Raw genomic sequence first — 23930 nt, forward strand, 5'->3', positions numbered from 1 at the left:
TGCAAACTCTATGCTTTCTGTTTGCCAACACTGAGAAACAGGTGAACCACTATGCAATGAAAAAAGGCTGTATTCTGTGTGATGCTGTGAACTCATTTTAGAAGTTCACATCAGTTTGAGAAGTACTATCAGTCCCAGAGACGTTCCCCAGACCTGAAACGAACCCCATACATCTAGAAATGGCAGTATATCTGAAACAGAAGTGCACCATCTCAGAACATCTGCTATCTGAAAGAAGATTTAAAAGATGTTATTGACAGGATGTGTAATATGTTGTCCAACATAGGAAGTAGATTACAACACCTAGTCCAAGATGTTACAACACCTATCCAAGAGAAAACAATCATCATCTGGAGGAGGAAGTCAATGCCCAGCTTTGTTCAGTAGCAGGGTGAAATACACCAGCATACTGTACCGGTTAATCTTTATTCTGATGGATAAGGAGAAGCTTCCTATATTCTACAAAAAAGTGTGAAAATTTCAAGGAAAAAAGAGCTTTCTCTCCAGATAAAGTTGTGAGGGGTTTTATTACAAACTTTATTTTTTAAGAAAAAAAATTATTTTAATACTAAAAAAAACTTGTTTCTCTTCTCTTTACTTTCTGACTCCACCTGGTTTTTACTTCCAGTTATTTTGTGCAATGTTTGGAGATGTTTTGCACATATCAGGCACTCAGGGTAACTAGACTGAAAGAACAGAAGAAACAGTTACAGAATTGCAGAGTGAGAGGGAGTTTTAATGCCAGTTGAATTGTATTTGCAAGATTAGTTCTTTCCCTTCTTCTTTTTGTATTTTCCAACACCACTATTGAAACAGCAGACTTGGAAGCATTTAATTTTCCAGCAAAAATATGGGAAGTAGGGAACCCAATATCATTTATACCAGTCCAAAGTGATGCTACTCACTGAACAGAATAATTTCCAAGTTTGGTCTTGTGAAAACAACAACAAAAAAATTAATTTAGGCTATTATTTTTTCCTTAATGTTTTTAGTCACTCTGAAAGGTCAATAACTAATTGTTAATTTTTATGTATCAACAGCCTTTTTGCTCCAAAGCACTCTGCAGACATTTTACTTTTAGTAGGTACACATAATATTTTGTCAACATCCTCATCCTCTTGCACTATCCTGTTATCCACATGAATCAGCTTTGGGTCTCAAGCCTTCTCACAAAGTCAACTGACTTACAAATAAACCGTTGATTCCAGTCCCTTCAGAAATGAGTAAGTGTACTCACTGAGTGTGCCCTGCACAGAAATAATCTTCTCTTTGGTTTAGTAGGTATTTTACTGAAGTGATAGTTGATGGTTAGGCCACTTCCCAAATTTCACTCTGCAGAATGGGTGTCCCAATTCTAGTTCCTTCCTATGACTCCAGGTGACAACACTTCACCTGTCAAACTCTAGCCTAGCTATCTAACTCTCCAAGAAAATCACATCAATCCATACTACTCAGTAATGAGAAAACATCTTCCTGTTTGACAAGCAATATGTTATTTTGGCAAGTACATCCCATTTTGTCTGGGTAGTTAATACAACTAATTGTGAAGGAAGAACTGGCTTTAGGAAAACACAAGGGACAATGAAGAGACCAGCATTCACACAACCTATAGCTAACTGTAAAGGTAGAAAACTGATTAATCTGCATACAGCAAGTTAATGAGAAAATTCATCGTTACCTGAGACATCTTGTTTCATCTTCAATGAGATATATCAAATAATATATAAATAATCTACATTATGTGTTAAAACTGCTAATTGTTCTCTTAAGTTTATCAATTCAAAAAACATTTTTCAAACAAAAATGTGGAGACAGTAATGTTCCCTCATTAACAGGCTAGAAGTCCAAGTCTGGCAGAAGCCCTACTGACACAGCAAAGAACAGCAGACTACAGAAAAGTAGCCAACTGGTCTAGCAAAAATGTTCCTCTGCCCAATATTCTACACTTCCATGTATATATACACACACACACAGAAATACAGAATGTGTCCAGTGATCTGAAAGCAAACAATTCATTCTGAAAGCCAATTCTCTCTGTGACCACAGACCTGGAACAGCAGGGCAGATTACAGAGTCTTTTAAACTGAGCAGTTACACATTGTTCTCCAAATTAGCTGAGCACTGTCAAAGTCAGTGCATACTTTACCACTGATTTTTAGAGAGATTTTCACTCCTATTTTTCTCTCCCCACACTGCTTGAAGATTGCACAGAGGGCACTGAAATGGATTATCTAGGTTTGTTACTGCACAACATCCAAAATAAGGAGCAGTTAGAATCACAGATTCAGAAGATGAAATGGAATCAGCATGCTCAGTTTGACCTCCCAGCAATTTTATACAGTTTAATGTGTTGTCTCCAAAATATTTAGTAGTTGTGACACAGCAAGTGTACTGTGAATGCCATTCATAAGGCAAAACAGAAGTTGTTACACTGTTATTTTATGTTTCTGTCACTCATTTCTTCATCACATCTGTCTGCCATCTTTTCTCTCTGTTTAGGTAATGCAGAGTCTTTGGGGAAGGGACTTCCTCCTGTCGCATGTGTACACTACACTACATCTTGGGCAGCTGAGTCACAGCCAGCAGCTGAAGTCTTTGTGTGATGCTCCCACATAAATAATATGAAAATCCAAACAGATAATGGGAGATGCTGCAAAGACCAAGCTGAGTCATGCTCTTCAATTTCAATTTAATTTCTGGATCTTAATCTCTTTTGACATTAACTAGCACTTAGATTTTTCTTCTGTGACAGCAGAGTGAAGCATTAAATCCTTGTTGACTTGTTCAAAACCAATTCTCTCACCTGCTCACTCATACCACATAGGAAAATAAAAAATATAATCACTTCGTTTGCTTATACTGCTTCTGTTGTATAAGAAAAGCAGATCTAGTTCAAAATCTTCACCAGGCTGAAATACAAATCTATTTGACAGCTTGTAGTTCTGCTGTCAATGATAATACCCCTTGGAGTGCCTATCTTTTTAATGATCAAAGGCTAACCTTGGTAGTGAACAGTATTTCTATCAGGCTACTTTATGTTGCTGGGCGTGCTGTCAGTTCACAATAGCTGAAAAAGTAGACTATGTCAGTCGGGTTTTTACCCTCCTTTACTTGTTTCCAATGAAAACTCAAAAATAGCTTAGTTCTAAAAATGACAAAGAACCTTATTGGAACAGAGCTAGGCTGTTATCAGTCAAGTCAGCAGCATTCTAACAGACAAAAAGTGTTTCCAAGAGGGCTTTATTATTTGAATTAATGAACTAATATATTAGCCTGCTTCACCTGATGGTAGGATTTTAAGAGGTCCTTTGTCTGCATGTTGCTGTACTTACAGTACAATACAGTGCAGTGATTTATAAGGACCAAATCTTGCAAGATACAGACGCCAGCTTGAATAAAACTCAATAAACAAACAAACCAGTATGAAAAAAATCACCATAGGAAGAAAATTTTTATATATATCATGAGAAAATTAATAGGTACAAAGAAAATTTGTTTTTTTCTCATTGGGTTGAACTCAAGCCTCCACAGCAGTGAAATGCTATGTATTAGTACCAGTACTTGCCAAATTACAACAGGTGAAGTGGTCTATATGGTTGGAATATGCGTAAATGTTAACATGCAATAGTGTCCACTCTGAACTCTGGTAACGTTCTCAGTGGTGTAATTACACAGTGGTTTGACGGAGCAGATAACATGAAATAACAGAACTGAGGATGTTGCTGTGACTGTTCTGAAATGTAACTAAGGACAAGCTGACATACTGCCTTAAAAGCAAAGAGGGCAAAGCCCATTCGATACCACTACGGACATGATAAAAATTGCCTGCGTGCACTACCAGCTTCCTTTTTTTAAAAAAATATCCTTGTTTATATCAAATGAAAATGAACAGAGGGACAGGACAGATGAAAGGCCTGTGTATCCTGCTATGCTGTCTCCTGTGGTGGCCAAAAGCAGATGCTTAAGAGAGAAGGTAAGAGTAAGGCCAGAATACGGAACTCCCTTGAATGCTCTCTCAGCCTTCAGTATCTGTGGTATCTATGTATTTTTAAACCCTCAACAACTTTTCTTTTTGTAGGTCTCCTCTTGAACCCATGCTAACTTTGCACATCAACATCTTGGTTCACAAGAAAAGGATCTCCACAACCTAACAACACCTGATACGCAGAACCATTACCCACAAGCCTCACTATCCACTCTGCACCCAAGAACTTCTGACCTTTACTATATGCTGGTGGTGCTTTCTTTTCAAAAGGTATAGGACTCCGCTATCATCCCTGCAAAACCTATGGTGTTTTCAATATCAACCAGAAATAAAATCTTTGCCTTAAAAAAGCAGCACTTATTTTTACACAGACTGAATAAAAAACTTCTAATCAGAACACTCCTGGCATGTGGTATATACAAAAATTTTTTCCATCTTCCCTGTTAAATTCTATTCCAAGATTTTTTTCCATATTTAATTAATAAGCTACTACAGATAGTGATTATCTACAGATGTTTTTAATTCATCATTTAGACCTTCGAGTTTAATAGAAACAATACTGAAAATACAACAATTTTATTAAACAGGATTAAAACTGCAACTTTCATGCTTAACAAATGGACCTATTTTAGTTATACACTAGTTATATTTTTGTAACACAGTATTTTGAGTAGAGGCCAGTTCTTCAGCGATTAGAAATTTTTTGGAGAACCAGTTCATGTTCTGTGCCCAACATCTCCTAGAATCAAGGAGCTGAGTCCTGAAACACTCTCAGGTACATCATTTATTAGTACCACATACCGATTACTCTGAGTTAGATTTAAAAGGTATGTAGTTTCCCAAGACCCAATGAAATATGAGTATAGTAATTCATAGCCCAACTGTAGGTTAGCATGAAATACACAAAGAAACACAACTCAGCCCAGGAATTTGGAAAGAATGAGAAACTCAAATATGCAAAAAATAGTAACTCTGAATAGTTTGTGATCTTTTATAAAAGTATCTTTGAAAACACATATGCTGTCTACTTGTATATATATATTAGACCTTAAAACAGCTGAGTGTTTGGCAATGCAAATTTTCCTAAACTTCACAGCAAAATAGGCTTGCTACTATGAAAGAAAATAATCAACCATGTTTTTCACCAGATGCTTGTTAATGATGGAGTGCTAGTGACCCCTAGTGCTGTATTTATTCTGTGAGGCTTGATACAACATCTAAAACTCACACAGTTTCTCCTCTAAAATTAAACTAGAATAGACATCTACTGAAACAAATGACAGACAGAAATGTGAAGATGAGGAAACAGTAAAACAAAGGCATTGGAAGAAAAATAAGAAATTCCAGTTTGTAAAGTTTTCTATTTCTAGATCTCAAAAGAATGGAGTCAGTAGAGTCCTTTAAATAATGCTGACTGGGTATATTGCTTAATATGCTTTCAAAAAGAGTGGGATAACTTATACTATCTAAGAAAATGCCGTTTTGAAGAACACAGAAAATATTTTTATTTTTCTGTTTCCCTTCCTGGATCTCTATTGGCTATTGGAAAATTGTTCTTGACCAAAATATTGGCAATGTTTTTCTTAAATATTTTTGTCTACATACTGAATTGTACATACTTTAAATCACACTGTATATTAAGGGTTGATCTATAAAGTGTAAGTCTGATAGACTTTAAATGAAGGATAAATGATTATGTATGATGGGTTCTGTTATTTGCTTATAGGTAATACCCAACAGCACAGCGCTTATTACAATTTTTAGTATTATTTCCATGTTTTAATGCTATTAGAGTTTAATAATTTATTGACTCCTTATAAACTATTTATGAATGGAAGATTAAGTGTAGCAAAATAAGTAGTTATATATAGACCCAAATTTAAACCTACTGTATAAGAAAGTATACCTATTAATTCGGAATCCAATTTTGCTGATTTCATACATTGACTACAATAAGACTACTACTGCTGACACGGAGGCTGGCTGATAGAAAACAGGCAAAGGAAGTAGTCAAACTGTCATTTCCTTCAGGCAGCAGACAACACAGATTACTGTCAAGCCAACTTAAAAAAGCACAAACCAGAACATCAATGAGTTAGATTGACCCTCTATCCTCCAAACTTAGTTGGTTTTATTATTCCCCAGGACAAAATCCCATAGGACAAAAGTATTTCCTGAAGAAAATCTGTCATACATAAACAAAAAGTTTTCAAATAATCAATTAAACATCAGTCAACAGAAGTCTTACTGGAAACAGGTGGTTGTTGTGTAACTGGAGGCCCTCCCACAGCTGCCATCCAGATAAAATGCATTAGAAAGTATAGGAAGAACACTGACTATTCTTTCTTTGGGCTGAACAATGTTAATTCTACCATATATTTGCACCTGCAAATTCCCTTCCTCATCACAGCTTGTGTTCTCATGATTTGGGCTGTCACCCAGGGTGTTATTCATGCACTCACATGCACAGATACATGAAAACATTTTTTTTTTTTTTGTAGTAAACAGTACAGAAAAAGATTTTGCTTATATATATATATATATAAATCTGCAGCTATTTCAAAATGGTAGTCTATGCATTACCTATCCTGTTTCAACTTGTATGAGACCATTAAGGGATGCATAGACTCAAGGTCAACACAGTAACTAAAGTGCATATTAAAACTTCCAGTGAAATGCCATTATTCTGAATGCTATTGTCAGTTCACTATGTTTTGGGGGAGCACTAAACTGAATGCTGTCACCTTTCAAGTCACTTTTGCTCCAACTAGGTCAGTGACTACAGGTAAAAGCTGCTTGAAATTTCATTGATTTCTGCTCTCTGATCACAGACCTAGCTGCCTTGCCTTTGCTGCTGCTGCAAAACAGCTGCTCTCCAGACAATAATCCCCTATTGCAAAGGTTCCTAGGGCCTCGCCTGTAGCCTACTGGTCCATTTAGGCTCAGAAGCCTCTAGTTCTAATACAATCTCAATTACTTTCTCTGAAACTTTGATTCAATCTAATGTATAAGGGTATTAACTCCACGCAAATGCCCAATAATGCTGTAATAAAAGCACAAAAATAGAGGACTCTGAAAACGTAACAGACTGAATTCTCAGCTACCAGCTCAGAGTCTACTGACAGCAAACACACAGCTTGGAGAGCACCTCAGTGCCAAAGGTCATTAACAACTAGTTTTTCCTGAGGTTAATGAACAAAAGTAAACATCTTGGAGTTAATGCTCCCAGAAAATGCCCTGAGTCACGATCATTACTATAATTTACATTCAGTATGAACGCTTTGCATTCCATTTATAGCATTTTCTACCTCAGCATCTCAGTACAGCTTACAAACTTAACAGCATTCTTATTTCTTCATCTTAAGAAGATGGAAATTTTACACAGAATGGGAAACGAAGAAACATAGCTATATCACCAAGTACCGTAGCACAGTCAGGAGCAAAATTTACATTTTCTTAGTTATATCAAATCCTAATCTCTTGTGCTACATTCTCATTTCTCCAATTAGCTTTATATGTGCACCAATACCACACAGAAGACTAGCTAAATTTCAGAAAGGATTTTACATTGGATTGACTTTGTTACAAAAGTTGAAGAGAGAGAAAAGATTTTTACAAACACAAAAACGAACCCATTAAAAAAATATGTATTTCATTACTGTAAGTTCAACTTTTTTCTGGTATTCTTCCAAGACAAGATTGCAGCTAGACTGACCAAGTCTCATGAGAGATTTTTATATCAACATAACTAAATATGGTTTTATCTATGTTTCCCTGACCAGTGTGAGCGGTAGTATGATGCCTGTAAGCAAATAAAGTGCAAAGAGATGAATATGGGGGAAAAGATACTTCAAGAGTAAATATATCCCGACAGACACTAGCACTTACACTCAAAAGAGAGATATTAGAGTCATTACAGATTTATATTATTTTAAAAAACATCTGCTCAGGGCTCACCAGTAGTCCAAAAGGCTAGAAGGAATTTAGAAATTCTAGAGAAGACAAGGCATAGGGGTAGAAGCAACATTTGTCTAAGTTTGAAAAGTATGCAAAGATTCAGGTAATTATTTTTCTCTTCAAAGTCAAAGAACACATTTCTAAGTTAAATAGAAGTCAAGATCAGCATCTCTTAACATCACATTTAACAATTATACCTAAAAAAAAAGAGAATGGTACATGTGGAATTAGAAGAAAGTATCAGCAAGAAGGGAGGAAACAGCATGGTTAACCCTATAGAATATGCAGGCAACTTATTTTTAAAAATTACAAAAGAAATCGAGAATAAAGTTAAAGCTATCATATAAACACACAACATACCTCTTAATTACTATATTTAATTCTTGTCATTGCCTCAGAAACACACCGGGAAGACAGAAGAGAGAGTGAAGGGTGTATGTGTGCCCAGGGATGCAGATGGATATTCACTCCACTGTGAACCTCCGTGAACTGAGGAGGACAGCCTGCCTCACCATGGTCTTCATCACAGGCTGCGGGGGAACCTCTGCTCTGGCACCTGGAGTGCCCCTGCCCTCTTCTGCACTGACCTGGGTGTCTGCAGAGCTGTTCCTCTCACCTATTCTCACTCCCCTCTCTGGCTGCAGTTGTGCAGAATTTTTTCCTCCTCTTCTTAAATATGCTGTCCTAGAGGCTCTGCCACTGTCCCTGATGGGCTCAGCCTTGCCCAGCAGCGGGTCCATCTTGGAGTCAGCTCACATTTGGCTCTACTGGACATAGGGGAAGCTTGTAGCTCAGGGGTCCTCAAACTATGGCCTGCAGGCCAGATACAGCCCCCCAGGTTCCTCAATCCGGCCCCCAGTATTTACAGAACCCCACGCCCCGCCCCCCCCCCCCCCCCCCCCCCCCGCCAGGGGTTGAGGGGAGAAGCCAAGCAGCCACAGATGACTAGATGACTTCCTGTCACTTCATCCACCTGCCAGCCTGCTGTTTAAAAAGTTTGAGGACCCCCGTATCTAGCTGCTTCTCACAGAAGCCACCCACTACCAAAACTTGGCCATGCAAATCCAATAAACTATTAAATGTAGTCTTAAAGTTTTAAAGTTGCTGTAACTGAGAGAATATAAAACCTTGGGGGAAGACAGCTGCATTATAGCCCAATAGATACATTGCTACTCATGTATCTGCCACTGGCCAGCGTTACAAAGAGGAACTTTTGACCTAGGGAAAAAAAAAAAAAGGAAGAAAAATTATTCATACCACCAACAACCAAAACCAAAATGATACATATTTTATCAATGTGAACATATTTTCTAGTAATTAAAGCAAATGACAAGAGATTAGGAAGACTGGATTACATTTTCATTTTTTCACCAATTTTGCTACATGACCTTAAACAGGTAAACAGGCTAACTACTTTCAGACAGTTGTTTGCAAGTAGTACTTAATTTCATGTTTACAAGGATTTACCATAATGTAATATATTACATTAATACAGTGCTATCAGAGTCTTACTAACCTGGCAGCATCACTGTCATAATCTCACACATAGTTATTTGAAAGTTACAAGTGAATATAAGCACTAAAATACCATGGTTTACAGACTTAAGTATTTCTTGGGGTAAATCTAACACCTGTACAGTTGCTCTGATTGTAAGTTTTCCTTATTCAATGTTTCTTACCACAGGCAAGATGTCATTAGTATCTTTGCCTCTCTTTTTTTCAAATAAGTCTTCAAAGGTTAGTATTACCTTCTCAATAAAATCTTCCAATTTGCAACCTATTTCTGCTAAACTGGGCAGAGCTTCTTCACCACAGTTAGGACAAGAAATTACAGCACACAAAGAGTACAGGATGAAATCCATCTATTTTACTTTGCCGACATATAAGAGCTGTTCAGGATAGAAACTCCTGCCAACACCACCTGCTTTCTTTGAAGACTTTCACTGACTTCAAAACTGAATACGTATTTTCACAGGGCCAAAGACAAAGGCTCCATTTTCTTATTTCTCCGATTTCTTATTGGCTCCATTTTCTGAATGTATAATTGCTATGAAAAATCTCATAATTGGACTTATTACAGATATTTTAGAAAAAGTAGTCTTTATGACAAACAAATTTAAAGTATGTTTTGTTACACTGATCATAAGGAATGGGAAAGGCAGTGACTGTACTTTGTTACATTACTGTAACTCAATTTATCTAAAGCCTTCAGCCATTTAAAAGAGATTAGGACAAGTTAGGATTTACATCTAGCATTTCCAGAAGCCCGCCAAAAAGACTTAAATGATGTAGCCAACAGTCTGACAGTGCTTGTAAAAGCTCCATGAAGTTCCATAGGTGGTAAATTATAGAAAAATATTTCTTTTCCTTATTGGGAAGATCAACAAGAATACTCAACTCCTTCAGATCACAGGAGTAACAGCATTATTAACTCTATGGCATGTTCACGATCTTTCTTTGGGATGTAGTCTGAGCATCAGTGAAATATACTCAATATTGTCTCACTTTGATTGCTCAGGCACATAAAAAACAGTATGAAATACATGACTGTCAGAAGTACCAGGACACAGTTAGCCCTCTGTAGTTCTAATTGCATGATACCTTCGGAAGCCCAGTGTTTTTGTAATAAGCCAGTAAAGTGCTGATAGATCACACAAATTGCCACACCATCACTGATGTTTTGCCATAAGCATACTACAAGCATTGTAATACAAGCACAACAACCTACTGCATCCCTAATAATGTCTCACTGGTATATAACCACTCATTTCCTCACCTGTCTGAAGCTTGTTTTCCAGTAAAAAGAAGAGACAAAAGAGTTTTCTAAAACACAGATAAATAACTCTTCTCTAGAAAAACAACTACAGGAAACAGGAAAAAGATAATTAGCCCTCTTATAAGTAATAAAACTGCGAAAAATCTCACCATCAGTGAGGAATCGTTTCTAGCTGCTTGCTCTCCCTGAGATTTTAAAGGCTGCCAACCCTCACCTAGCAACAGCCCTGAACCACTGACCTTCCAGAAGTCATGGCTGGGCAGGGCTGAGCTAGTCAATGTCCAAATTAGTTACAGCTGCTTATAGTTCATCAGCTGTAGGTGGTCAGATGCAGATGAGCCTATTTAGTCTGTGAAGTAAACAGTTACAGGTGGGTTAGTAAGGAATAGGCCTTTGTCAAGTAGACATAACACAGTCGCTTGGGGCTGGAAGGACTAGCAATTAAGTGTCATTGCTAGTGTTTTGCTTGTTTCCAAATCATACTCAAAAGTAAAGCTACTATACCATGGAAAAGATTTTCTGTGCTTGGTTTGAAGTTACAGCTAAATTCCCCCTCTTCTGGATTGTGGCTAGTGATCTACAGTGGACCACAATAAAGTAAGAGGTGATCTTCAAGAGATAAATATAATAATTTCCATGATGCACTCCCTCTTAAAGTACACAAAGCCATCGTAAAAACTCCACTAACACAAGACTGACCAATATTAGTGTAGTGATACACAAAAAGCCTTTTAGGCACCGATTACAATCAAATACTGTAACAAAGTCTTTAAAAAAAAACAGGCTTCATTCTGATGTTCACGTAACTATTTGGGTTGGTTTTTTACTTTGATCTAATCTTTTTGATTTTCACTAGAAATTCATCCAATAAAGACTGAGCAAGACTGTTATATGAGCTTTACCCTTTTCAAATGAAGGATAAACTATAAAAGGGGGGAGCCTGACATAGCTTCTACTTCTATTATTCTTACTTTCTATTGGGGAAACTATCCTTACCACTTCTCTCAGGAAAAGAGAGGAGAAAAGTGACATACAACAAATCACTGCTTGGAGAAATAATTTTTCATTTATAGGCCATAGAGTTTACAGCCAAGCCGAGGCTGCCGCCACCGTTATTTGTCTATATTTTACAAGGCCATATGGAAGGGTAAGATATCAAACCTCACATTCCAATAACTACAAGGAAAATTACATAGAAAGTCAGTATATAAGAAGAGTAAGCTATGCTTAAAAAATTACCCTTGAAGTGTCTCTCCTTACATCATCTCTCTCCTAAACGTCTAGATACAGATAAAGTTATAGAGGGGCATAGCAAATAAAGCAACCTTTCCTGTTCTGGACCTGGGTTCTCTACTGATGTTAAATATAAAAAAGATTGGGGGGTGGGGGAATGGTAAAGTAAACCCTCATTTTATATTCTGCACAACTGATACTGTTTCTACATTATTTTATAGCTACTAAGCAGGCTACAGAAAAAGCTTAATGTGTTTAAATATTTTTTTCCTGAAGTGATTCCTCTTCCAAAATCATTACTTCATTAGTTTTACAAAGAAATCACTTGGCCTTGTTTTTCAAAAGAGAATTCTTTCATCACCTGGGTTTAAGCAATTTACCTGATTCTCATTTAACTCACATCAGTTCATATCAGTAAAACATCATTACCTTCAGAAGTCTGGCATGTGATTTGCACAAGGAGAAAACTGTAATCTCTTACATCTTTGGATGAGCATCAAAAGACTATTTGATCAGGAAAATTGCCAAAAAAAAGAGTTGCTGTTAATTGATCATTTTAAGTTTGTACGAATAGTTATGTGTAAAACTTGTCACAGAGTTTGTTTCCATGGATCTCGAAAAATAAGCAAAGTGTATCCCAGGATTAGATCAAATGCAATCTTTATCTCAGTATCATGTAAATCTAGATTTAATACTGAAATACATAACTGGCAATATGCAACAAATATCTAAATCTAGATCTGAACATCTGAACAAGTCTGGAATAATTTTCAATGACAATTTAAAATTACATTTTTCTAAGAGGAGTATGACACTAGTGACTCTTAAATCTAGTGGTTAAGACATTCAACTGGGACTGGATAAGGAGTCTTTCTCAGGTTAATTTTATATTCAACACTCAACAATATTTAGATATGCAGTACCTGGACTACTCATTCTCAGCCAGATGCCCCAGCCACTACAGGACAGTGGAGTGCTTTTTTGTTTCCTCTCCTTCCAGACTTACATGTTTTCCATTCTGTGCTGTACTATGACTTAGCTTCAAAAGGAATGACAGCCTATAGCTAAAAATGTGGGTGCCAGTCCCCTCAAACCTCAGCAGAATTATGCTCTTTATGGGGTCTGATCCACCAAACTTGCCTGGAAAACCCCATGAAATATCTTTGCTATCCCAAAAGTTGCTATTTCAACCACAAGATTAACTGCTGACCTCAAATTTCTGAGGTGCTCAAATTCTATCATGCAGCTGATCGTCCTGCTTATCAATACCAGCTTAACTTTCTTTCTGAAGAGAAGTCATATTTGGATATGCTCTTAGCATTTGTTTAACCCTTACGTAGTTATTCTGCAGCACTGCAACCTTCTAACACTTGTCCTAAGGTCAAATATTTGACCTCTCTACTGCTATAATGAACATCAACTCATACAGGTGGTCAGAGAGACTTTTTATGAGCATACCCAATCACCAGTGGGAGTAATCTGGCACTCATTGATTTTCTAATCTGCAATTTAGAAAGAAAATTAAATCTTAAATTATGTCTGGCATCATTTCAAGTTGTTTTACACTCAGAGCCTTAAACTGACAATAGTCAGGTTAGTGACACCACTACACATTAAGTAATAATCTCTGCAATGCATGTTTAGGTGATTTAATCAAACAGTATCAATTAGGACATGTAATTGATGCAATTCATATTATTTTATCTGAAGTGATGCTACATAAGAATTAACGCAATTTTTATTTGCTTTCTGTGCTGCTGAGGATCTCGTAGTCATGTAGTCCAAGGCAAGTGCAATTTTGCTAATTGGGCTGTTTAAAGTAATAGCTATTCTGTCACTACCTCAGGTTTTTTAAGTTTACAGAGTTCAACAATTCTTTCCCAGTACCTATTTCATAATAGTACCTGCAGAAATAAAGGTCTCTTTCTGGAACATTACTGCCAGTTCTTAATAGCCACATTTAATCTTTGTTTAACAAATAGTATTCCAGAAAAATTTACAAGTACCAGTCAGAAAAACATTGTGTGATCTTGTTACATTATTAGCATTTTATATCGATCAAACACACGGTCAATAAAAGGTGTAATAAAACAGCTGTCATTATAAAATGGAGCTCAAAAGCTAAGCTACATCCTTTTGCAAGTCATTTTATTTAAGAGCAGCTGATCTCACTTTCATTTGTTTGTTCTACTCTGTGTGAGTTTAGGACTACATTTTAACATAAGAATGTGGCATAGTGTTGTAAAAATTCTTATGCTGCAGGACACTAAGAGGCATTGTGCTTAGCAAAAATTACATTTGAAGTATTAGTTCTGTTCATTAAGTCTATTACAAACATCAGCAGATTAAATATTAAACCACACATTTGTAAATGATCTGATGAGGAAAATGGATTATTTATCTCACCCAAACAGTGTCGCAATTTGTTTTCTTTCTAACGTTGTTCTAGTTAATGATAGAAATTAAAGCTGTGCACACCTCAGCAAAGTGGGTTATTAGCCTATCAAAAGAATAAAGTAAACCAAACAGCATAAATAGTTAACATATACATCCATTCCATCTAGTTAAAAAGATGAAAATAAACTATTTGGCATTTGAGGACACAAATTATCTACTACATGCATATTAAGAAGCTAAATGTGCCATTAATAATTTAAATTACTTTGCCTATGTTAGATAAAAAACACTTGCATTATAGGAAATAAGAACTTTCAAATTAGCAAAAGAAAAAATAATTTAAATACCAGACTATACAAGAAAGTAATGTGTTTCAGTGGCAAAGGCAATGGTATAAGATTTGCCTCTCTACCCATACGACCTTTAGAAGCACAGGAGTCGCCAGAGGCCATTTACCAGAAAAAATCGACTGCAGATCAGATGGCATGCCAAGCCACCATCCACCAAGCTAAGTGTGGTGGAACAAGAAACTGTATTGGCCTTCACGGCAGTGCTAGAGAGCAGGCTTTGGCAGCTGCAAGTCTGCACTGGTACAGTTCTACTTCTGGAACAAAGCTGGCCTCGCTGCATGGTGCAGCACCGCACAATGCAAGCGTAACATCTCATACCGTCACTGTTGTAGGGATCTGCCCGCTGTCCTCCAGAAAGTGGAGTGGAGATCATTTTCTGAAGTTTACCAGCCCTAGCACTTTCTTACTTGGGTCACAGCATAACTTCATACCTGTGTATAAATGTTATATGGTCTTAGCCTATTTAAACTTAATCAGGCCTAAGCAGCACCTCAACAACTCAAATTCCAGTTTCTTTTTTTTTATGAATTTTCTAAAGCCCTGTCTTACAACACCATTTTCTTTGTGTGAAGAGCCATATAGTGAAAGACAGAGACTGCTGAAGCTGGGCAAAAATTCACAGAATTTTCAAAGCTGAGTTCAATGCCGTAATGAAAAAAGAGGCTATAGTTCAGTTACTTCATTCTAGTAGCGCAGCCACATTTTCAAAAATAGTTCTTTCCCTTAACACTGTCAAAATACCCCTGTAAAATCAGTTGTGGAAACAAAAATGGACTGTTTTTCAATGTAGTTTTTCTTTTGAGTTTAGAAAATACCCTAAGCTATTGCCAACAGAATAAAAAAAAAAAAAAACCACCACAAAACTGCAAACAGTTGGAGGGTTCTTGCAATGGAATACTAACTTCCTTCCACTACAAATAAAGCAAAACAAGAAAAGAAATATTTATCCAGCATGTGCTTTTTTTCCCCTTCTAAAATTTAACTATACATTCTTGCCTTATGCAAAATATAATGGTGCATGTATACACTTCCCTTCTCCTGCAAGATGGACTGTTCTACATACGTTTCATGAAAAGTTTTATTGGACCTAAAACAGGAGTTAAAACATCACTGTTCAGTATGACTGCTCCGGACCCTACTTTTTGTCTAAACTTTTGTGATCTTAGTATGATTTTTTCAAAACTGTAGTGACTGCAAAAGTTTCTTGTCATTAAGTTATTTTTCCATGCCCAGAACTAAGAATTACAAATTTAAAATCTGTACCTTTTCATTCCAGTGAGCATTTGTGGCTGCTTTTTCATGTAATCTAAGACTGCATGTCAATAAATGGTTAGGACAGACTTTATACATGCTTTTCTTCCCCTTCATCTTCTCCTAACAGAGTTGCCCCTGCTTCAAATGTTAGTCACTCAGAAAAGAGTGTTGCCTTATTACTCCTTTTGCTTCTTCATTACCTCCATCCAAGTGACCCCTTGAGTGTTGTAAAAGCTTAGCATCTATTTCCTAATCAAAGTGAAACCATAAAGCGTACTGCATACAAAAGCTCAGATCTTAGATCCTTCCAAAACAAAGCAAATTTGAGCACTCCAGGATTTAGCTGTGTGTGAAGACTAAGGTACAAATTTGATTATCCACTCCATGGTTAATGGGAGCAAACAGTTCCAAATCAATGCTATTGGAAAAGACTACAATAAAATGTAATATTCCCTCCCAAGACTTTCCCCTCTTGTATTCAGTATCTACAAGAATCCTCATACATTTTGTTCTAAAGTATCTTTTTTAAAAGAGAGAAAAACTAAATGTCTCACACACACACACTGATTAGAAAAGTAGTTTAAATCTCCTATTTTATGTATCTGTGAAGATCTACCCTAAAACAAATCTTCCATTAATTTGGTAATCTGAGGGGCATCTAACTACTCTACTGAAAAAAACAGTTTCAAAGAATTGAAACATAGACCTAAGACAATACACACAAATCAGTCTTTTAATAAATAAAACACACTAGCAACAGCTTAATCAACCATGCTTAGGAACTATCGTTATTTTGGGATCACAGGCAAAAATAGCTAGGGGTAAAATCTGGTAATAGAAAATATCCTGTTCAACTTCTTACCAAGATATAAACGAAAGCAGATTTTGGCCTGTAGCACATACTTGCATGCATCCATAACTTCATAGAATAAGCTGCTAGACTAGAGGATGAAAAATCTTTTTGTTCAACTGAACTGGAAACTATACAGTGTGCATAAAGTAGCTATTAATAGATTATATTTCAAGTAGTTTGGTGGCATTTTTAATTTACAGAACTATAACATTAGATGTAAATATAAATAAGAGCAACGTTGCCATCATAAAAAGAACTCTTGTCCTATAGTTCGCTCATACATTCCCTTATGCCTTTGCAGAGAATTAAGCACTTCTTTTCTGGCTATTTATTTTGATTTCTTAATCTTCAGTGCGCCTGGAAGAAAAAATGAGAGAAAACAAAGGGCACAGAAGGTTGCAGTTAATCCAAATACAAGGGGGACTGGTTTTATTATTTACTGTTTGTTGCATGAACAAAACTTTGTAAAGCTAGGACACAAGGAATCATTCTTGCTGCATACTTTTTGTATTTTATTATTGTAGAAGCAAAAATGGAAAACCATTTAATATGAGATAGATTGTAGACATCTTCTTTGAGTTAAGAACCTATGGGTTTATAGGTTTAGATATAGATGGCACTGGTGAATTTATATTGAACCCTGTTGCAGGAGCGGGCTGGAAATTAGGACCATGCATGGCAATCAGTTAGCTGAGGGGAATGTGCTCGAGCACAATTAACATGATGAGTCATGCTGAGAAAGCATAGGGGAGTGGGGGACGGATGGCGCCAAGGAAAGGTAACACCTTGCTGTTAATTGATGGTAGTTAGCCACCAATCAGGGATTGCCTAGTATGCAATGCTTAGCTTAAAGAACCCATCTGTTTAAAACGTGCAGCTTCAAGAACCAACCTGTTTAAAACGCGCAGCTTCTGAAAGTATATATAAACTCGTGCTTCTGTACAATAAATTGACATTTGCTTGCATCAAGCTGCGTCCCATCTCTCCATCGCAGCACCCTGTATCATGTAAAAGCTGGGAATCTTATGACATGTATTTTTTCTGATTTCATAGAACAAGTACTTAAGTTGAATGGACCATCATCTGCATAAAATATGTCCTACAACAGATACTAGTTCTAGTGTCATGTTTCACTTTCCACATGTTTGTCATAAATAAATGAGGCAGTACATTTCATTTGCAGTATCTGTAACAACTAAAAATTAGTAATTTTCTGTACATTTTAGAGATGAATCTAGTAATAGTATAAGAAAGCAAGTTAAGAAATCTTTGTGAGATTTTTATGAAATCCAGGCAGATAATGCGGAAAAGAGTCAAACACAAACAGTAAATTGTTACTATAGTCCTTTCCTTTGTGTTTCTGACCCATATATTATCAGTTTATACCACATTTTATTTGCAGCAGTGTGTAGGGCCCTAGCCATAACTAGGATTCTATTATACAGCTTGTGGCATAAATGTAGATCAAATTAAATTTATTTTAAATATCAAACATTTGCGGTAAGTTGCTCCAGGGTGGAATCAAGGCATAAACATATTGCCCAATGCATTTGGTGAGATTTTTTTACAAACCAGCAGAACCTTCGAAGTAGCCAGAGATAAGAGATCAGTGTGTGAATACTTGGATGGGCTGGGAGTGCTACCAGGTCCCATGGATGTGAAATCACATCCTGTGCCATGCAGTACAGGTATAGCTGAACACAGGGCATAGCAGAAGTTCTGTTACACTAATGACACGAGTCCTGGAACTACTATAGATACAGAATCTTCAACACATAGGAGTGCCTAACTCTGCATGAGGACATTACACAGTGTCAGGGTTTAATGCCAGACAGCAACTAAGCATCACACAGGCGCGCGCTCGCTCACTCCCCCCACAGTGGGATAGGGGAGAGAATTGGAAGGGTAAAAGAGAAAAAACTAGTGGTTAAGTACAGTTCAACAGGTAAAGCAGAAGCTTCACATGCAAGCAGAGGAAAACAAGGAATTAATTCACTGCTTCCCATCAGCAGGCAGATGTTCAGCCATATCCAGGATAGCGGGGCTCCATAATGCACAACGGTTACTTAGGAAGACAAACACCATCTCTCTGAACATCTCCCTTCCTTCTTCTTCTCCCAGCTTTATATGCCAAGCATGACTTCATATAATATGGAGGAATCAGCTGTTCTGGCTGTGTCCGCTCCCAGCTTCCTGTGCCCCCCCAGCCTATTTACTGGTGGAGCAGAGTGAGAGACAGAAAAGGCCTTGATGCTGTGTAAGCACTGCTCAGCAATATCAAAAGCATCTCTGTATTATCAACATTGTTTTCAGCACAAATCCAAAACCATAGGCCCATACTAGCTACTATAAAGAAAATTAACTCTATCTTAGGCAAAACCAGTACACACAGCTATTAACTGTCTTTGTAGATGCTGCATTAAATCTGAGATTATTCATCTATTCCATAGGAGGAGGTATCCACTGGCATTTGGGCACCAAGGTCTACATGGTTTATAGTTGCTGGGGCATTACTCCCTTGACCTTAGTAAAAAAGGACAGGTATCTACTGAGGGTGCAGAGGCTGTTTCTTGAACCTGTAACAGCAGCACAACAGTTCACAGCTGACTTGAAGGACTAAGGTAGATAGAAAAAACATTCCTTTCTTTGCTCTAGCATCTGTGATAAATGCTGAAGCTGAGCACTCAATCCAGGAGTTACTCTTCAGTCACAGGATCTCCTATGCTGGTATGAAATGCAGGCCTGCCTCTGGAAAACAATGACCTTGGGTTGCTACCGCCTGATTCACAAAAAAAAAAGCTATCTTATGAGCAAATTTGGTAACACCGACAAGCCAAAAACTCTGGTGATAAAAGCTTGGTTCTGCTGTTTTTTAAGCAAGACACTTGGAAAGAAAAACAATCAAAGCCAATCCTAGCTAGCAAAAAAAAATCAGCTTGCAACTGGCAAAAAAACTCTGAAGAGCAAACAGGACCTGTACATCTCTTCTGAGCTGCACATAGCTGTCTGCTACCAGGAGGAAGATAATTCATCATGATAAAAACAAACAAAACAAACATCCATTTTAAACTTGCTTGGCAATGAGGATGTTCTTATTTGTGTAATGATGGTTATTTGAGTATGATGAGAATTTGCCTGAGCGAGACTCAAGCTCAAACACATTCAGATGTGATACAGTCTCTACAATTTTCTCAAGGATTGCAATTTAATACTATTTATCTAATGAAAGAAAAACAAATATTGGCTGTAACATCCTATTATGCTTGAGAGCCAGTTTTAAATTGCACTTGAACAAAGTAACCGAGCGTGGGATGTTTGCATTTCCTAAGGGAACAGTAACACTTCCCAAAATGGTGAAAAATACCATCCTTTTCCAAGTAGCCTCTATCTCAATAAACAGACTGCAGAGGTAATAGTAACAAAGTGGGACCTATTGCACTTTCCATACTTAATATCAGCTATAGCACCAATGAACCAAACAGCATTTCACCAATATAAAAGAATATCTGAGAGTCCTATAGCCAAGTTTCAATAAAGAGTATTTCGAGAATGGAAAATATTCTTTGACAATGTTTATACTAGAAGTAACAAAGAGAAACACTGTTCATTGGAACCACCTAGTAAGGAAAGCTAGGGATGGGACATCATTTAGTATGTTCAGACTATTCCCATTAGCTCTGATACAGGCATTTCTGGGTTGGAATCAGCTGTTACACAGATGGCCAGAACAAAAAAGCTCCTGTCGGTTTCATGTATATTCATACATAATTCTGAAAAAATATCTGTCCATATATAGGGAAACAATACCACAGTTAGCAATATCTTTAGATTTTCTACTCTCATGTGATCCAAACATTGTGACAGCCTCTATTACAGAGGACAAACTCCAAATTATTTCTGAACGCTCTTAAAACCTTGGTGAGGCAGAGTTCTAAATCAGAAGTTTGACATTCAAACTCCTTATCAAGTATACGCATTTTTGCTATTTTATTGTAGGCAAACCTCTGCACTTTTTCAGGATATTGGATGCCACCTCTAGTGAGAAATAAAATAATTTCAGTATTTTCAAAAGCATATCACAATGGGAGGCACAGACACAGATAAACTGGTGCTGAATGTGTAGTCACTTTGTAGTAAGATGTACCTACCTGTACGTTCACCAAATCAGGCCAGCATCTGGATCTCTGTAATTTCAGGTGTCAAAAGTGTTTTTAGCAAGGATGCAATTTTCTGACTGCAGAGTCATATATCTGTCTTGCCAAACCTTAAATGGCATAAGACTGAATTCTGTGCTGCAGATGCTGTGGATAATTAACTAGAAAACCCACCCATATGAGAGAGATTATTTTATTTGTGTCTTCAAAGGAATAAGAAAAAATTATGTCCAAGCTTAGTTCAAAGCTGATCCTGCTCCTATTAAAGTCTATGGGTTTCTTTGCTGCTAAAGTTAACCTAAAAAAGACTTAAGAGTTCTAATTATGTCTTGAACAAGACTACAAAGAAAGCTTTCTTTTTGTAAAACAAAGAGCTTTCCTGAGAAACAAACTACCTGAAACAATAATCTTTAGAAGATAATAGTACATCTCTAAAACAGAAACGGATGCAAACTCGTATTTTTATCGCGATTCTAATAAACTATCATTTGTAAAGTTAGACAAATTCATTAAGTGGGTATTTTTTTACCTTTTTATTATGATGGCTTGCTCTTCTCCTTCTAAACCCTCATGAATTTCCACTATAATCTCCCACCGCGAATCCGCATCATAGAAACATCTACAGCTCTGATCAGAATCTCCCAAACTTTAATGGAAAGTTGTCACCATTTCAACAGACATTGTCTGAGGCTGCCATCCTGCCACCCGTAAGTGTCTCTACAGCAAATCACTTCAGACCTGTTGCCAGAAGTTCTGGCTCCTTCCCTTACAGCTAGGGTAAGCTAGGGTTCTCTGTCACTTTTATGTTAGCCTAGTTCATCAAGATCAGCAATCAGGTCATGAATAAAGACAATCACAATTACAAACACAGTTCATATTTCAGAGAATTAATTTGCAAAAAGTGACATTATCATCTGTTATACAGAATAATTTGGCATTATATAGATGCATTTAAGTCAACTCAAGCACAAGTAAAAAATTAAATTTCTTAACATTCTAGTGCTTCAATACACTAATATTTTTGCCTAAACTGAGCCCACTGACTTTCTCTACCATGGTGTGCAGAGTTCATGGCTTTGTTGTCAATTAAATTTAAAGACAACATTTTGGTCAGTTTTTACAGTTCAGTAGTGCTGTTATTAGTCATTATCCTTGCCATTACACCTAGGAGAGCTGAAGGAAATGGAATTTCACTCATGCAACTTGATAAAACATTTCATTAGAAAGAAGGGGAGAAGCAAAGAAAAATTATTCCTCTCACAGTGGCACACCAAACAGAACGCCTTGCCCAAAAGAGAAGTCTGAACAAGTGTGTTGGGAACATTTGAAACTACAGTTTTAGTTAACATGATGAAATAGAATTGACTGTAACTGTAAAGTGGGTTAGTACTGTTTAAATAATAATTTAATAACACAGCCTTACTGTCTGGAAAGTTCATCTATTTATGTAGTCACATATGAACGGCCAGTCTGCAGTTACAGGAACATCAGTTCCCATTCATACTGTGACCCACTTTAAAGCTGCAACTTTAATGTTTCCCACAACATTTTTGTTGGAGAGCATATGTTACCTATCTCTTGCTAACTACTAACATCCCACATTGCCACTCTCCCAGCGCACCCTAGACTTAACATGAAAAGATTTTAGAATAAAAATATTTAATATAAACCTCCAAACAATATGGAAACTACTAAAATCCAAGTGTAAAAAGTATTCAATTTGCTAATTTTATCTCAGCACTTCAAGTATACTTTGCCAACTCCTGAACAATTTTCTTACAGGTTCATGTAAGACAGAAGAAGTAAGTCACTTTTACTGCTCTTCACTTTGAAAATATCAACTCCAAAATAAATTTCAAAGAGCATTATGAGCACCTGAATACTAGAAAGCTGCCTTGGGAGAACAATAAGTGGTACAGAGAACTTCAAAGGTAACAGGAAGTCATTGTTAAATGATGCACTTACACTATTGTTACTCAATGGTCAAAATCTGAGCAGTGGCACTACTTGGAGCTTCAGTTATTTGTGTATTCAGGACTTTGCTGGATTCTAGAGGCTTCCAGCGCTGAATCTGAAAGTAGCTTGTACTTCCCTCTAATGACAGCAGGCCTGGATGCTATCTGGTTTAAATCAGTCCACCTACACAGACCTCAGTGGAGCTATACAGATTTAGACCAAGCAGCTGGCCATGTGTCTCATTAAGGAGGCATCTCTCAGCTGCACAGGTAGCCAGCCACATGCTGACTTGAATGCATTTCTTCTGCCCATTCAGCATTTTTATTTTCATATACGTTTAAATATTCCTTCCAACTGAACTCTACTTTTGCGTCTTCTTTGTTTCCTGTGACAATTTTTTTCATTTAGGACTCTAATACCCGTACCAAAGATTTACATCCCATTTGGTAATCAGGCCGATAACCTAGATAGTAGCTTTTAAGTTTGAGTTCAAGTTTTCCAGCCCAGGCTTCCTGCTAAGTTTTCTCAGGATGTAAACAAAATATCACAGAAACATTTAGGGGTAAATAAAGGGATAAACTACCTTAAACTACATAACCAGAGGGTAAAGGGGCAACATATATCGTATTTGTCTTTTTCTTTTTTTTAAGAGTATATAGTTAATGGAAGTCACGGTCCATGCCTAGCATGCATAGATAACATAATAAAACAAATAATTTAAACATCTGGCAATGTCATCTGCCAGTATCAATCACAGTCATCATGACTTTTAACTTTACATAGCAATGCAATCATTGAACCATCCACATTTACTGTTCCACCAGAAACCAGATTAAATAGTGATAGATAGGAAATAAATCTGCATGGCATTTATGTCCTCACAGAGCTTCACAGATAAACAAAACAAGGATATGTTCATGTTGTCTACGGAGAAGTTAATCTGCATTTTCCCCTCCTCCATAGCAATGGCTCACTATATGATAGTTGCACAGAAACAGCAAAGAAGATAAAGCTC

Source organism: Falco cherrug, chromosome 1 (genome assembly GCF_023634085.1).
Source record: "Falco cherrug isolate bFalChe1 chromosome 1, bFalChe1.pri, whole genome shotgun sequence".
In the NCBI taxonomy this organism is placed as follows: Eukaryota; Metazoa; Chordata; class Aves; order Falconiformes; family Falconidae; genus Falco; species Falco cherrug.